The sequence below is a fragment of the Platalea leucorodia genome, assembly GCF_965183815.1.
Source record: "Platalea leucorodia genome assembly, chromosome: 6".
In the NCBI taxonomy this organism is placed as follows: Eukaryota; Metazoa; Chordata; class Aves; order Pelecaniformes; family Threskiornithidae; genus Platalea; species Platalea leucorodia.
The window spans coordinates 75,400,870-75,415,421 of NC_138828.1; positions in this window are offsets into that span (position 1 = coordinate 75,400,870).

Below are 14,552 nucleotides of genomic sequence, written 5' to 3' on the forward strand. Positions count from 1 at the left end.
CCATAGACTACTGCTCCAATGCACCAGTTGTTATACAGCAGCTTTAGCAATCCATTGCAAAAGCTAGCGATGTTGAAAATTCTCTGAAGATACTCTGACAGGATATCCCCAAGGAAATATATTGCAGAGCTAGGTTTATTATTCTCTATTCAATTCACTAGAGGCATAGAAAATGGTCTCATTCTTACTTTATTGTAAAAGTAAGTTTATATGACAGATTCCAAACTCACTCCTCTCTAAGAATTTTGCAATGTTGTTTGAATCAAGAGACAAGAAAATGCAGTAAAGACTTCTTAGCAGGCTCTATCCCTGTTCATCTCCCCAGGCACCTCTGTCCCTGCCCGTTCCTGTCTCTGTGCTGTTAAAGGAGAGGGCTACATCCCTCGGCATGCCCAGAGAACCTTCTTGACCTTACTTCAGCCCAATTAACACGCAAGAAAACAATGCAAGTTTTAGACAATTTGGGCAGAAACCCATAAAGCTAATCCTGGCAAAATGACACAGGAACAAGAAACATACCTGGAAACCATGTCTTTAAATAGTCACTAAGAATAGAAAGCAAATTAAATGAAATTTTAACAGGCAAAAAAACCCAAGAGCTAAATAAGGCACAGAGAAAGAAGGAAGCCAACATTTGGGAAGTACATTAAGTTAATGTGTTTGAGTGAGTGTGCACAGCAACAGACTCTCAGCTTTGCTACTAAGCCCTCTGAAGAACAGGATTGTAACAATCATGCAACTCTCAAATCCAGCAAAGGTAATAGCTGCTAGACATGTCCCTTTACCCAAAGCAGAGCCAAGATCAGAGATCTGTTAAAAGGCAATGCATTTAACTGCATACTATAAATGCACAAAGAAATTCCTCTAGCTGTAGTGTTGCTGAAGGAGAAGTATTTATAAACCAATCATGAGAGATTTCCTGGTAAAAGGTCCTTCCCAGCTGAAGACTGGGAGGGTCAAGTTCCAGCAGGTGGTGGAAAGTCCTAATTAAACCAACTGAAACAATCAGGTGCAGCAGGGCCTCCCAAAGGTCAGTCTCTTAAAAGCAAGGGAGATGAGCACGAAGTGTTCTCTCTTGAGCAGAAAAAGCAGAAGTGAACTGTTGTCTGAGCAAGCTTGTGTTTTACTTTAGCTTTATTAAGGTAAGGATACTGTATAAAGCAATTATTTTATTAGGGAATTTGATCTGAGGTTTCTGATTTGTGTGGATTAAAGTCATATAAAGAAGCTGGAATTCTTTCTAATGAGGTTTTGGTGCCTTAACTTACAACAGACAAAGCTTTTATCAGGGTATCTGTAAAAATTTTAATTTCATTTTTTTCTTTCATTATTTCACAGGTGAACTTGGATCCTCATATTGTGGGTTTCTGAGGTTGAAGAAACTCGGCTTCAGAAGTGTTTTATCCATTTTAAGTGTCTGATATGGGGATTGTTGAATGTATTGGTATATGATGTGGAAAACAAACCGGTACACCATTGAAGTACCAGTGTTTCATGCTTGGCTTTTTGCATTTAACTCTTTCTAACGCCTAGTAGCTTTCAGTTATTGGGGAGCAGGTGGGAGACAGCAAGACCAAAATAAGTAAAATAAAATCATGATCCCAAGATATTATTAGAGAAGCTTTGAGTATGCTTTAAGAAATACTTTTTTTTTTCCTTGAATATTAATGTTTGAGTTTTCTCATATGTCAACTATTTCATGTTTTTAATCATATCTCTCAACTACTTAAATGATCATTCTCTAGGGATCCAAAGTTTCAGAAGAGAAACTTAAAAATTATATCAAATGTATTCAGCATAAAATCTGCTAACCTGATTAGCTCTTTTGACTGTAATGACTCACATCTCACTTTATAGAGAGCATAGTGCTTTGGGTTCTGGCTGTTGAGGCAGTTCCCGTGTAATTCCTGATGTCTCTGCCCCATCTAAGGAACTGCACATTAAATGCACATCAGCCTGTGTTGGTGATCAAGGGTGAGTGAACCCCTGCTATTCTTTTCTCCCCTATTGTGTATGGGTAAAGGCCTACTTGGATTATGGTAGTGCTAGGGAGAAAGGACAGGTGCATGGCCTATTTAACTGGAAAATGTGATGAAATGGAGACTGTATCAGTGAAAGAGTGGAGAATCACATTTAAAGTAGGTGTAGGAGGAGAGGGGGATTCTGGTGTGAATGTGAGAGGATCATACATCCACCAGTTCTTATGCTGATGTGGAAAACCTGAGTTTTTGCTAGCAAAAAGGCTAGTGAACGTCTTATCTGGGTGATCGTGATGTATGCTTTGTCAGTGATACGGTTATATGTACAGCTATACAATGCCATTAAAATAAGATACTGAAGTAGCACTGCCCCAAGTTCTTGACATTTCCAATGATGTTTGATCTCCGTTGGACCCAGAGCCATAGTCAGACGTGGTAGGAACAGGTATTTTCTGGAACAGGTGTTACTAGTGTTCCATCTTGGTCTGGTTAAAATAGATTGTCTTCTACAATACAGCACCTGGAAGGGGAGAGGGGAGAGCACTGGGGTGGTAAGGTTCTTGGGACTGGCTATGCATCCTTGTGAGCCAGATCTTGGATCCAGGTCCTCTACATCCCAGCTTGGGTGGCTGTGTAGCTGGGCTGTGCACACCCTACTCCCCTGCAGGAAGAAGCAGGTCTCAAAGAGGAGCTGTCTTCTGGTCAGCTGAAGCTGCAGCATCCTTCTGGAGAGCAGCTTGTTTTATCTAGCAAAGCTGAGCTAGAAAAAGTTTGGGCTATACGTGAAATATCCTACTTGTGGGTGTGTAAATAGCTTCCTGGTACTCGCAGCGACTGGGCATCCTACATAGCTGCCTAAGGAGTATAAGAGACTGAGTTTTCACAGAGCTGAGTAAAATGGGGACATAACTTTATCCCCACTGACTAATACATCTCAGGAATGCAGGTGCATTTGATTGTACAATACATGGTGGGGCCCAGTCCTGCATTTACTTAGCCAGATATACCACTTCAGTGGCTTCTGAGTAGCATACTTTGAAAGAAATATTTCATCAGACAAAGTACGGATAGCAAAAACTTACAGCCTGGATATCCGATTATTCAGCACTCAGGAGAGAACGTCTAAGCACTCTACCATTTACAATGCAATTTCATGATCTTTGACTTTCTTTTAAATTCGTTGGCATTTAAAAGCTCATTGTTCTGCATTTTTTTTCCCTCTCTTTTTCTTTTGCCCCTAACTCCTTTCTGATCATATGTACATCTGGGTGGTACTGTGCCTGGCTGGTGGTTTATGGTGCAGGTGCTTTGTATGTGTATTTTGAAGGACCCCTCTTACTTTAAATGTAACTGTGTATAGACTTACATGACTTTGAGTAATTTAGCCCATTGTATCTGCAGGTTGTTGCTCTTCATTACTTAGGTTTTCAAGGATAAAGAACAAGAAGTTAAGATTAGAGAACAGAATAGGCTTCAACTCTCCTTTCTCTCTGGAGGCAAATGTAGAACAAATGATTAGTTACACTCTACTGTAGTTTAGTTGAGACCTTATGTTCAGTGCCAAAGTACTTTGTCTTAATTTAGACCTTGAGCATATAAGCACTTGAGCACGTATCTGGAATTACTCACATGAGTAAAGCTATTGACTTCGAAGTTATTGACTACCATATGAGTAAAGTTCAGCTTTCAGAAAGTTAAAGGTCTGGAGCCATTATTTTTTTGACTACACAAGAAAAGGAGGCTAAGCAAGCTGTGGCTTTTGTATGTTAGCAGATTTTTCTCACAGATAAAAATCTATAATGAAAATAGTTTTCAGTATTGTTATTCTGGAGATGTCAGGAATAGAAGAGTGAATACATCGTCACCTTCCAGAGATCTGGCTCAGGGTGTTCAAGTTACTGTATACAGCATGACAGAATTTTTTTAGTCTAACTTTTTTTGAAGGTTCCTCTCTGCAGGCCTGATGTAGTGGAGATGGATCCAAACCCAGTCAAAGCAAGCAGAAATGACTTTCCCTCCTCTGCTTTTTTTCCAATGACTCTGTCTTCTGGGAATACACCATGGTGCTTCTCAGAACTTCTGCAGAAGCAACAAATACCTGGATTTCTCCTGTGTAGCCTAAGGAACATGGGCTCATGTCTGACACGACTAACTTGGTGCTGCTGAAAGCAACTCCAGCATGGGACTTCAGTGCTGTCTAGAACAATGTGTCACAAGCCCTGGGTAAAAAAATCCATAATACCTTCTATAAAAAGCCTGCCTTTTTAAAGAGTAAATCTTAGCATTATGTGCTGAAAGCTATCGGAAGTACTCAGCTCTGTGTGACTAATAGATTCCATTTCTACCAAGAGCCACAGCCAAGCTTTTGGAGATTTCTGTTGTGAGATCTTCTTCATCAGACAACAGCAAACTTAAACAAAACACCCCCCCCCCCCCCGAGCCTTGCTCAAGCAGGTGCATTGCATGAAAGCTATATACCATGCACAGGCAGAAGGACTGTCACCAGTTCTTCTAAGACTGGCAAGAGGCTCTGTGGATCTCTTAGTTTTTGAATCATGTTTCCTCCTTCTAACCTCCTAGTAACTGTGCATGCATCTTTTTACTTCAAGGTAAGATTTCCATTAAAGAGCATGCAAAAAATAATATACCCCTTCTTAAGGAAGCCAGATAAGTCATCGCAGAGGTTACCCACGCGTTTCAGCACAGTAAAGTTGAGATGATTGTGCTGATGAGCACAACAACCTATTTCGAATTTGCATTATCATTAATATTGTATACTATTGTTATATTACTTGTTTTTCACAGGGCCAAAGCCTTGTGGAAGAGGAGGTGGTATCTGAAAGAATCCAGAACTAAGAATCCTGGCTCATATAAAATAAATAGACTGTTATTGCATTGTAAGCAGAGAGCTTGGAATAGACAAACAGGTGTGGATTAGCAGCAGCTGATGAACGAGAAGTGCAGCCCAAAATAAAAAGCTACTTGACTTATTTAAGGAGCATAACCTGGTCTGTATTTTTCCCAGGATTAATTGCTGCTTACTTTCTGGAAAAGCTGTTTTGATCCAGCTCTACTGGATCTATTGTAGAGCAACATCGTAACTTTGACTCTTTTGTGCGTACTGCTGATGGTATTGTCACTGCATGGTGCCTGGTGCTCAGCATTTCCACTGTGTAGCCAGGCTAAAACTGGAAACCAAGCAGGCTCTTGTGATGAACTAGTCAGCTTTGGATATAAAAAAAAAGGGAGATGAAGCTTTGCAATTCAAGCTGGGATCTCTGGAAAACTGCTTTCAGTGACTAACTTGATCCCAAAGACACCACAGTTTTCAGCAACAATCTCACTCCTAGACTTTTTTTTTTTTTTAAATCTTGTGGCCATGGTTTATCACACTGATCAAACAGCGTTAAGGAGGCCATATTTGCATAGGCCTGTGAGATGCTGAGAACCAGTCTTCAACCCTTGCTTCATTGAAACAGGGGAGAACTGAGGACTATAACACCTTCCCTCTGGATATATGCATCTGAACTGGGTCAGAGGATTAGCTCAGAAGCATAGAGCTTTCTGAGGTCATTTGTGTAGAGCAAGCTAGATGTACACTTGTGCAGCAGAGGGACCTGAAAAAGGCTGTTTTGTCACGGTCTAAGGACTGACTCAAACTGGAACTAGAGCTGAGACTTCTGCACAGCACTGCACTTTGTAGGGCACGAATAAGCAAGTCTCTTGTATCGAGCACAGCATGGAGTGTGGCTTCTGTGTGCAGTTATTTCTTCTCAGTTCCAAGTGTAATACTGCAGCCGAGAAGTCTTTAGTGCAAAGCCGCATTTGTGTTAAGATGTGGTCTCATAGGAGGCAATGTAGTCCTATATCCAGGGAGTTTTCTGAAGGGGAAGAGTGGAAAAGGCAGGTGACTAACTGGATAAATTAGAAATAATAGTGCAAGTGTACCTTGGGGAAAAGGCCTAGTCTGTAGCATAGGTTTGTACTTGGAACATGCAAGCTATTTTCTAAGAATCCAGCTAATAAATGTAATAAAGAAATGCAGCATGTGGTATCTGTGAGTGTTAAAACCAACACTGATAAAGTATAACTGGACTCCTGTTGTAGTAGCTGAGGGTGGAGATGTTCCAGTCAGGCAGCTTCTCATGGTTATTGCCTGGGTGTGGGTGCACTAAGGAAAAGCAGGTCACTACCTGATTAGGCCAGCCAGCTCTGGCCAGTTGCCTCCAGTCCATGGAGAGGAAGAGGGAGCAAAGGCTTGCTGACTGATTGGAAGGATAAGATGATGTACGTGCATGAAATTCTCTGCATAGGACTCTTAAATGCTTCCCACTAACATGGGGAGTTCACGGTCTCTAATTCTGTGGCTTTCTTGTGGTTTAGTGATGCAGTATAATCACTGTCCTTCACTTGAGGAATCAAAGCATATATTAACTTGCCAATGTGCAAACAGGTGCTCTTGTGGGAAGAAATGAACTCAGGTCTCCTGTCCACAAGACAGCTTCCTCTTTCTCCCACGTAGCTATCAATCACTGTCTAGTCTCTCCTGCCTAAACCATTGCAGGGACTTTCACAGGAAGCAAGGAAAGTGACAGTGACCAATATGAGTGGTTTTAATAATCTGCTGTTTTTCTTCCCTGATTTGCTTGATGAACCTCTCCAAATGAAGAGTAAAACTCCAAGAGCATCTTCCTAATAGTAAATCCCTTTTCTAAGGGGCTGGACTGAGCTTTGTGACACACTAACTTCATCAGGGATGAGGGGTGGACAGAGGAAAACGTGTGTGAACTGGTCTACTCAGATGTGTTGTCCTATGGCTCTTCAGAAACTGTGTTTCAGTGCTCCTTTAACTCCTCAGCTGTGTGAATGGTTCCAATCTCTACCTTGGAATAGCCTCTAGGTGGCTTTACCTTAAATCCCATGAACTTTTATCTGAAGGAGAGCAGGGAACTGAGGAGGAAAATTGGAGGTAGATTCCAAGTCCAATAGCTTTACAAATAATAAGTAACTAGACATAAAATACATTTAATGCATGAACATACTTGATAACAGTTGCATTTCTCTTGTGAAAGTATTTGTAGTTGAGATCAGTGGTGTAATGATTTTAGTTTGTGTGGGGGTATGTAATATTGCCTAGCTTCCTTTCCTGCAGAGGAGCTGTTCTGGGTGAGCATCCTGGTTACTTGCTTCATGTGCCTGAAGGCCTCAGTTGGTGCCAGAACTCGGTATCACAGGGTTTTTTTCATACTTGGACCATGCCCCTTCCCACAAAGCTTAATGTGAAGAGATGAAATATGGAAAGCAGTGGGAAGAAGCTGGGGAAAAAATTGTGATAGGAGTTGTCCGAGGTGATAGAACAACAGGATGACTGCTGAGACCTGTATTCTCAGCTCTTGATCTTTTGTAAATTTAATTCTCTGGAAGCATAGAAATATCCATGTAGGCATTCTCCATCAACACCTTAATGTAAAGAAATATAGATGAGTCTTTCTGGTTATTGCTGACCTGTGACTGTAAAATTGTTGTGCTACAACTTCCCATTGAGAAGGCAATACACTAGTTTTTAACTTCTTTTTGATAAGAGAGTATGGGTACTAACTAAAACAGAACTGGAGGGCATGTGGAATAGCACATAGGGGAAAGGAGAGGGGAGGGAAGAGTTTCTGAATAAAAATCTATATAAGAAAACAAATTAAACTCTCTGCAGCACTACCTGCAGCTTTCCAGGGACACACAAACCTGTTTCTCTGCCATGGTAAGCCAGCTGCATGGTAGCCCTCCAATTAAAGTACACAGACAGAAGCTGGGGAGCCAAGCCCTGTCAGCAAGGGAGTAAAACACCTGAGATTATTTCAGTTAATGGGAGAGGGGAGCAGGAGGGAGAGAAATGCCATGAAGCAAAGTAAAGAGATTAGAAAAACCACCAACAACACCCCCCCCCCCCCCCCCAATCCACCCCATGTTAAAAAGCAAAGCTTGAGTAGAAAATGCAATAAGCAATGCAGGTCTGCCCCCCTCCTGGTGCTGCTTTCTTGCTTTCTGGGAAGACCCACTGCAGCATGTGGAAGATTGGGGAATGATCATGACAAGGACTAACCACCACCAAAAGAGGCTGGTGGAAGCCATGCTGCAGAAGTCAACTATGGAGGGGGAGGCAAATGCTACAGAAAGTAATACAAGGCTGCAAGTAGTGGCCTTTGTTTAGGTGAGAATTGATGGGACAGTCTTTGATGCCTTGATTAAGGCCTGGGTTAGAGAAACCAGCTCAGAAAACTGCCCAAGCCATGCATGTGGGGAGGAGCATAAAGGCACTGAGGATGTGGAGCAGCTCATGCACTGTTGAGCCTGAAGCTGGTAAGCAGAGCTTTGAGCAGAGCAAGGACAATGCTGTAACTGAGGTGGAAGAGATTTTTTTTTTTTTCTTTGAGAAGAAAGCCAAAATACTTCAAGTAACTAGAGTGAAGTGCTTGCATGTAAAGAGCTTGGCCTGTCTCTGAGCTAAGAAAAAAAATCAACATCTGAAGCAAGTGTTAAACAAACAGAAGGAGGAAAAGGCAAAGCATGAATTATCTTTATTAAATGATACTGGCTGTCAACAGTCTCTAACCAGCCCCAACTACACTGGCTGCCGGGCAAACGCAAAGTTAGACAACTCGCCCCATGCTTATTGGCAGGTTTACTGCATGAAGCACGAAAGCTCAATGAAAAGACTGAAAATACCTGAAAGTGTTGTTTGCAAATGTTTTACTTCTCTTAGTCAAATCTTATCTTGAATATATCACTTCTTTCTCTTTCCTATTAATTATATTTTCAAACAATAACTTCATGGTTTTCCGCAGTCATTTGCTTACTCTGCAGCATGGACTGTCAGTTTCTTCAGGAATCTCTCCCTGTTGCCAGTGCAGATGCCCAATGCACATCAAAGCTACCACGTGAACGCAGGATGGCTGTCATAACCTGTGGGAGGTGAGTCCCTTGTCTGGTCTGCTGTATATGGTACTCCCAATTTTAAATTGGTTGAGGAGGCCTCCTGCTTGAAAGAAAGAGTTGTTGTGCTTTACTGAACCAGAAGACTATGGGAATGATGATGCCTATCTTTGCTGGGGCAATATTAGCCTTTTAGAGTCCCATCCTGTCTAGTTGTGGGAATAAGAGAGTGGTGTGCCAGAGTGGGGACACCTCTGAAGGGACAGTGGGCAGCCCAGCGTGGGGGCAACCCTGCGGGGATCACAGCCCACACCACAGGGAGGATGCCCCTGAGGGCACTGCTGGTGGCCCAGGGCAGAGACAGCCCTGACGGTACTGCCCCTGAGGGGATGATGGCCCATGTCAGAGCTAAGGATGGCAGCCCGGGCTAAGTGTAACCCATATGGAAACCAAGAGAGATTGAGCCTAAGGAAGGGGGAGGATAGGTGTTTATATTGATGTCTGTTTAACTGTGTCTGTCCTTCATTTTCTCAACACCTAAACCAGTTACCAAGCACTTGTATTGACTGGTAGTAAATTAAGTGAATTTCTCCGACTCAGCACTATGTTACCTGTGATAGCAGGGCATGAGATGACTCTAAGAAATCCATCTGAGGCATCTATTGCTCTCCCACCCATCTTGATATGGGCCTGTTGAGCTGGTTTAGGTACAGTGTGTCAATTCAAATGCAAAAATGCATGTGGAAATGCTGAGTATGTAAAGAGAACTTGGATTTCTTGTATTGGTTCCCTTCCCGTTAGAAACTAGTCTGCAAAGATGTTGCTCTTTCCAATCTTTAGCACTCTGCAGTTCTTACGGACTTAGGTTACTTCAAAAGAGGGCCTGATGTGTATTCCAGAATGGTTCATTTTTGTTGCTTTTTCCTTTTCTTTCATGTTTTATTATAGCTGGAGAGATAAAGGAACCATTCTTTAAAAAAAATAGACTTTGTTCTTGTAGGATAATCACTTCCTTAAATTTATCAGTTACTCTTTAAACAGATATTCCTACAAAGGAGTGGGGTCTTTTGTTTTCAGTTTTGATTTTTTTTTTGTATCCTCTTTTCTTCATATCATTGCTCCCTGTGCCTGAATCATTATCAAAGGCTTCAGGATTCTTGCTTTCTTTAATGCTGTTCTGTAACTTTTTTCCTGCTTTGACATAAACTTCTGGGAAGCTGGAAAAGTACTAGGGGTAAGGTTTTCTATAGGCTGGGACCTTGTTTACTATACACAGAGTGATGGGCAGGGAGGTAAGGAGGAGGTGGCTGCATACTACTTCTCTTCTTGTATTTGAATGTATGCCTGTAGAAATACTTAATCACAACCCTTGCCTTGTAGCTGGTAGTAAATTGGCTCAGTCTCATCTGACTGTAATGTGATCATCCAAACAATGTGTTGGTTCTGAATCCTTTAATCCCACAGTATTTTGTACATGATGGTCTTTCCCCCCCGCCACCCCCATGGCATTATTCACGCAGCAGGGGTATGTACTTCCTTCCCAAAACTCTTCTTTTTCTGCATTATGTGTTTTTTCTGTGGATTTCCATTCACAAATTGCAAACTGGAATAACTTTTCTTTAATGCCACTGTCATGACTGAAGTGCTGCAAATGTCTTGAGCATTCTTAGTAGTATTTTTGGCCAGGTGCGCTCACAGGAGCACACAGGTGTGCCACCTCTTTCAGCTCATCTCTAGTGTCTCCGAGGAAGGCAAAAACCAATGATAAAAAGTGCAGCTCTAACACGGATGGTAGGGATGCCTGGAACTAATTTATGTGGTGCAAACTGTAGATGCTGATTTCTGTTTATCTGACTTGTTGCAGGATCCCGTTCCCACATGATACAGTAGAAGCTAAGAGTTTACTCAGGGCATGAAAGGAAGCTGGACCAGTTAATGGAAAAGAAATCCACAAAGGAATGCTAAATGCATGAAAATATCTGAGTTAGGAAGCTTCTGAGCTGAAAGTAGTAGGCAGTTGGGAGTGCTGGGGAAATACACTGCCCTTGCTTTTCCCTAGGCATTCAACAGTGGCTTTAGGTGAAGAGGAGGGTATTTAGACTAGATAGGCCCTTGGTCTGACTAGATGAAGTACTTATTATTTAAATAATAGGTAAAATAGTCCAAGTACAGTCTCTACCATCAGAACAATGTTGCGCTCTCTTGATATTTTTCTTTTAAAACACTGAATGGCCACATAGGATATCATATGCTTTGAGGCTTAGGTGCTTTGGTGGGAGCAGCTGCATCTGTTTCTCTTGATGATGATGATGATGGAGAACAATGAGTTCTGTCTCCTATTTCTTCTCAAATCCAGGTTGTTCCCTTAAAATGGCTCTTCCTTTTCCATGAAGGACTGCACTCGGAAGGGAGAGGAGGAGGTGGTAGCCAGTGGGTTGCTTTTACAAAGAGGTGCTGCTGGGATGTTCAATGTGACAGCTCAGGTAGAGGTAGAAGTAGCAACAAATGCTGTCAGGCAATGCTAAAGTAATACCAAGACTTACTCATATTTAGATTAATCAATCTAGGATTTAGTTGCTAAATTACCGTTTGGCTCTAGCTAACAGAGGCATAATATGGGTCTAACAGCCAAAACGGCAGCTAAGAAGGTTTTGTTTATTAAACTTTGGATACATTGAGACAAGGTGCTTAAATGCATCATTCTGGGAAATAGAACAGTGTTAACTTTCACCTTTTCAGTGTCTAATCATTGCATGGTTTAGAGAGTTGAATATATTACAAGGCTAACCAATACTCGGGTGATCCAGGAATTGGATTGATTATTTTTTTTTAATTAAATAGCAAAAATTCATAGCATAGGTAGGAAACTGCTGTAGGGAAGTAGTAAAATAGCCTTTAATGTAAAATACAGATTGGTGTGCCTAAGGGCAAAATATTCTATAACATTTTCAAGGGCTCTTAAAAGCAGAAGAGAATGTGTTTAATTCGATAGGCTGAGCTGACTCTCGCTCTCAATGGCCAGTTCCTAAATGTCATTGGGAACTCAAGGGGCTTGAGTAGAATAGTTGCTCTTGAACTTCTTACCCCAAAACTCTTTTGAGTAAAGTTGAGCTGACGTATAAGCCCACAAGGAGCCAATGGAATAGCTGAATAAAAATGGAAATGAGACTTCTGGGTTTAGTGCAGTAGAACTAAACATAGTAAGGACTTCTGTATCTCTCTCTTGAGTTCCTATCTTTCTTTGATTAAAATAGTGTTTTGTTCTGGCACAGGCTACAGCACGTACAGCTATGGTGCAATGGAAAGGAGAGAAGAAATTGTGAAAGCAAACTGGACAGCATGAAGAATATAGCTGTACGAATGTTTCTATACTTGGTGTCTGAATAAAAACTGAGGAGGAGAGGGTGCCTCTTGTGTAAAAGGAGACTGCTCTACAAAACTGGTTAGATTGCTTCCTGCTTGCTCACTTATTTCAGAAAGCCCAAAGGGCTTTGAAAGAAAAGGCTGAATTTGCAGGGGAATTTATAGCCTTTCACAAAATAATGAAAGTAGTATTGTCTTCCTTTGTTTCTCTGCACTTCAGTTGAAGAATGTCACTTAAACCACAAGTAATGAATTTCTATCCCTTCCCTTTTCAAGTTCCTCTGGGGAGAAACCTAAACAGTAGGCCCCAAATTAGAGGGCTAATGGATATGCCAGGATGATCTACTTGGTATCTTGCTAAAAACACTGTAGCTTGTTGTTGTTTTGTAACTAGAACATAACTTTAGGTCAAAGGGAATCTCTGAATATTTATTTGGCTGGAAGACTGATGGGAGTAGGGGGAGAAGAGATGTAGTTCTCAGTGTGCTGTTTTCCATGATTTATATAGCTCCAAAGACTGCCGGGAGTATTTAGAAACTGAGTTTATTCCTCCCAACATTTCTTATTTTGGTAATTGTTTATTCAATATAAATCACTAATAGTTTGGACTTACCTATTTTTGGTGAGAAACAGTTGCCAACCAGTTTCTTTGCAATTTTTCCCCTGTGCTGCCTATAGCTTACCTTGGAAAACATATTGATTCCTTTCTGTGCAGGAAAGATGACTGCTGGGAGAGGTGAACAAAGGAAATTTGCAGGTCTGATTTCTGTTCTCCAGGACTGCTTTGTCTCATGAGATATTTCATTTAGAAGAAGATAATAATCAGGCTCTAGCTCTCTTGAGGCTTGATCCCTCTCCATACATAACAAGATTGACTATACCTGTGTTACTTCTGACTGGCTGTAGAATTGTAACTATGGAAGTTTATAGATACATTTATTTTATCTGCCTAAGTTTGTGAAACTTCTTTATTTATATTCACCAGAAGAATTTCCAAATGTAAACAACTTGAAAGGAGAAAAAAGTTACCCACAGTTTTAAGCTTATTCATGATAAGCAAAAGCAGCTGGCTGGGGAAGGTGTTGGTTCTTTTATTTCTAACTGCTGCTTCTTACTAGAATGCTGTGATGTTGTTTCTTTGTCTCTTCTAATGCTATGTAACAGCAAACCTTTATGCATCCCTTATGCTTTTTAGGCTTCTGATCATCCAGTACTTTGCAGACTCTGCCCCACTAGCATTCACGTGTATTGAATGATGCTGGAATGTATCTCCAGTTTTGCACTGGGAAAAACTTAGCTGAACAAAATGATTGTGTGATATGTTCCTGTTTACACATGCCATTGTGGTGATCCTCTTAGATAATGTCATGGCACTGACCTGCAGATCATGAGCGTGACCTTCAGGCTTTCTCCTCAAGAATTGCTCTTAGCCAGCTGTTTCCCATGCCTAAACTCATAATGAGGTTCTTGAACAGAAATAAGTCTTGTGCATCCATGTCTAATGACTGCGTGCAAGGCCAAATTGTTCTTTCACTTTCCTACAGTTCCTTGTGCTATGAAACCAATATACTTATTGATGCACAAGCTTGTGCATTATTACCAGAATTCTTGGGTTCTGTAAGTGGGATTTAGTGATTGCACTTGATACTGGTTTAAGGTTGGAACTTGAGTCAAGTTCCGAATGAGTTTGCAAGGCTTTGAGTAGAGCCAGTTAATTAAAGAGAATACTTACTAGTGAATGTTTTAATGTGCCTGAATGTTGTTCAGGGGTGTTATGATTCACAAGAATATTAATTATTGATGATCCTATAGGCAAGTATTTGATATGTATTAAAGAATTATTCATGGAACTCTTTATTAAAAAAAGTTATGTTGAAGGGTATACACTTATTAATCAACTAAAGGTATACACTTATTAATCAAGTAGTAATGTAAATTGGTTTGATAATACTCTGCTCAAAGAGCTGGAATATCATGCAAATTAAAACTAGTCAAAACAAATTGGTGAATATTTATTAAGTAACCACATCTGCAGGTATCAGGGCCCTGTTCAACTCACCAGATACAGGAGAAGCTATGCTTTAAAGAAGAATCTACTTGTGAACAAATAGTAAAAGTTGATGTAGATACTGACTTTAAAACAAAATTGTGGAGCTCTCCATTACTGGTGGCATCATCATGTATGGTTTCCAGGTGGCATTTTGCAGCCTCTGTCTAATATGAATTTTCTCAGTTATGCCGGTTACAGATTACAGTTATGGTTAGACTTACAGATAAGCGTGT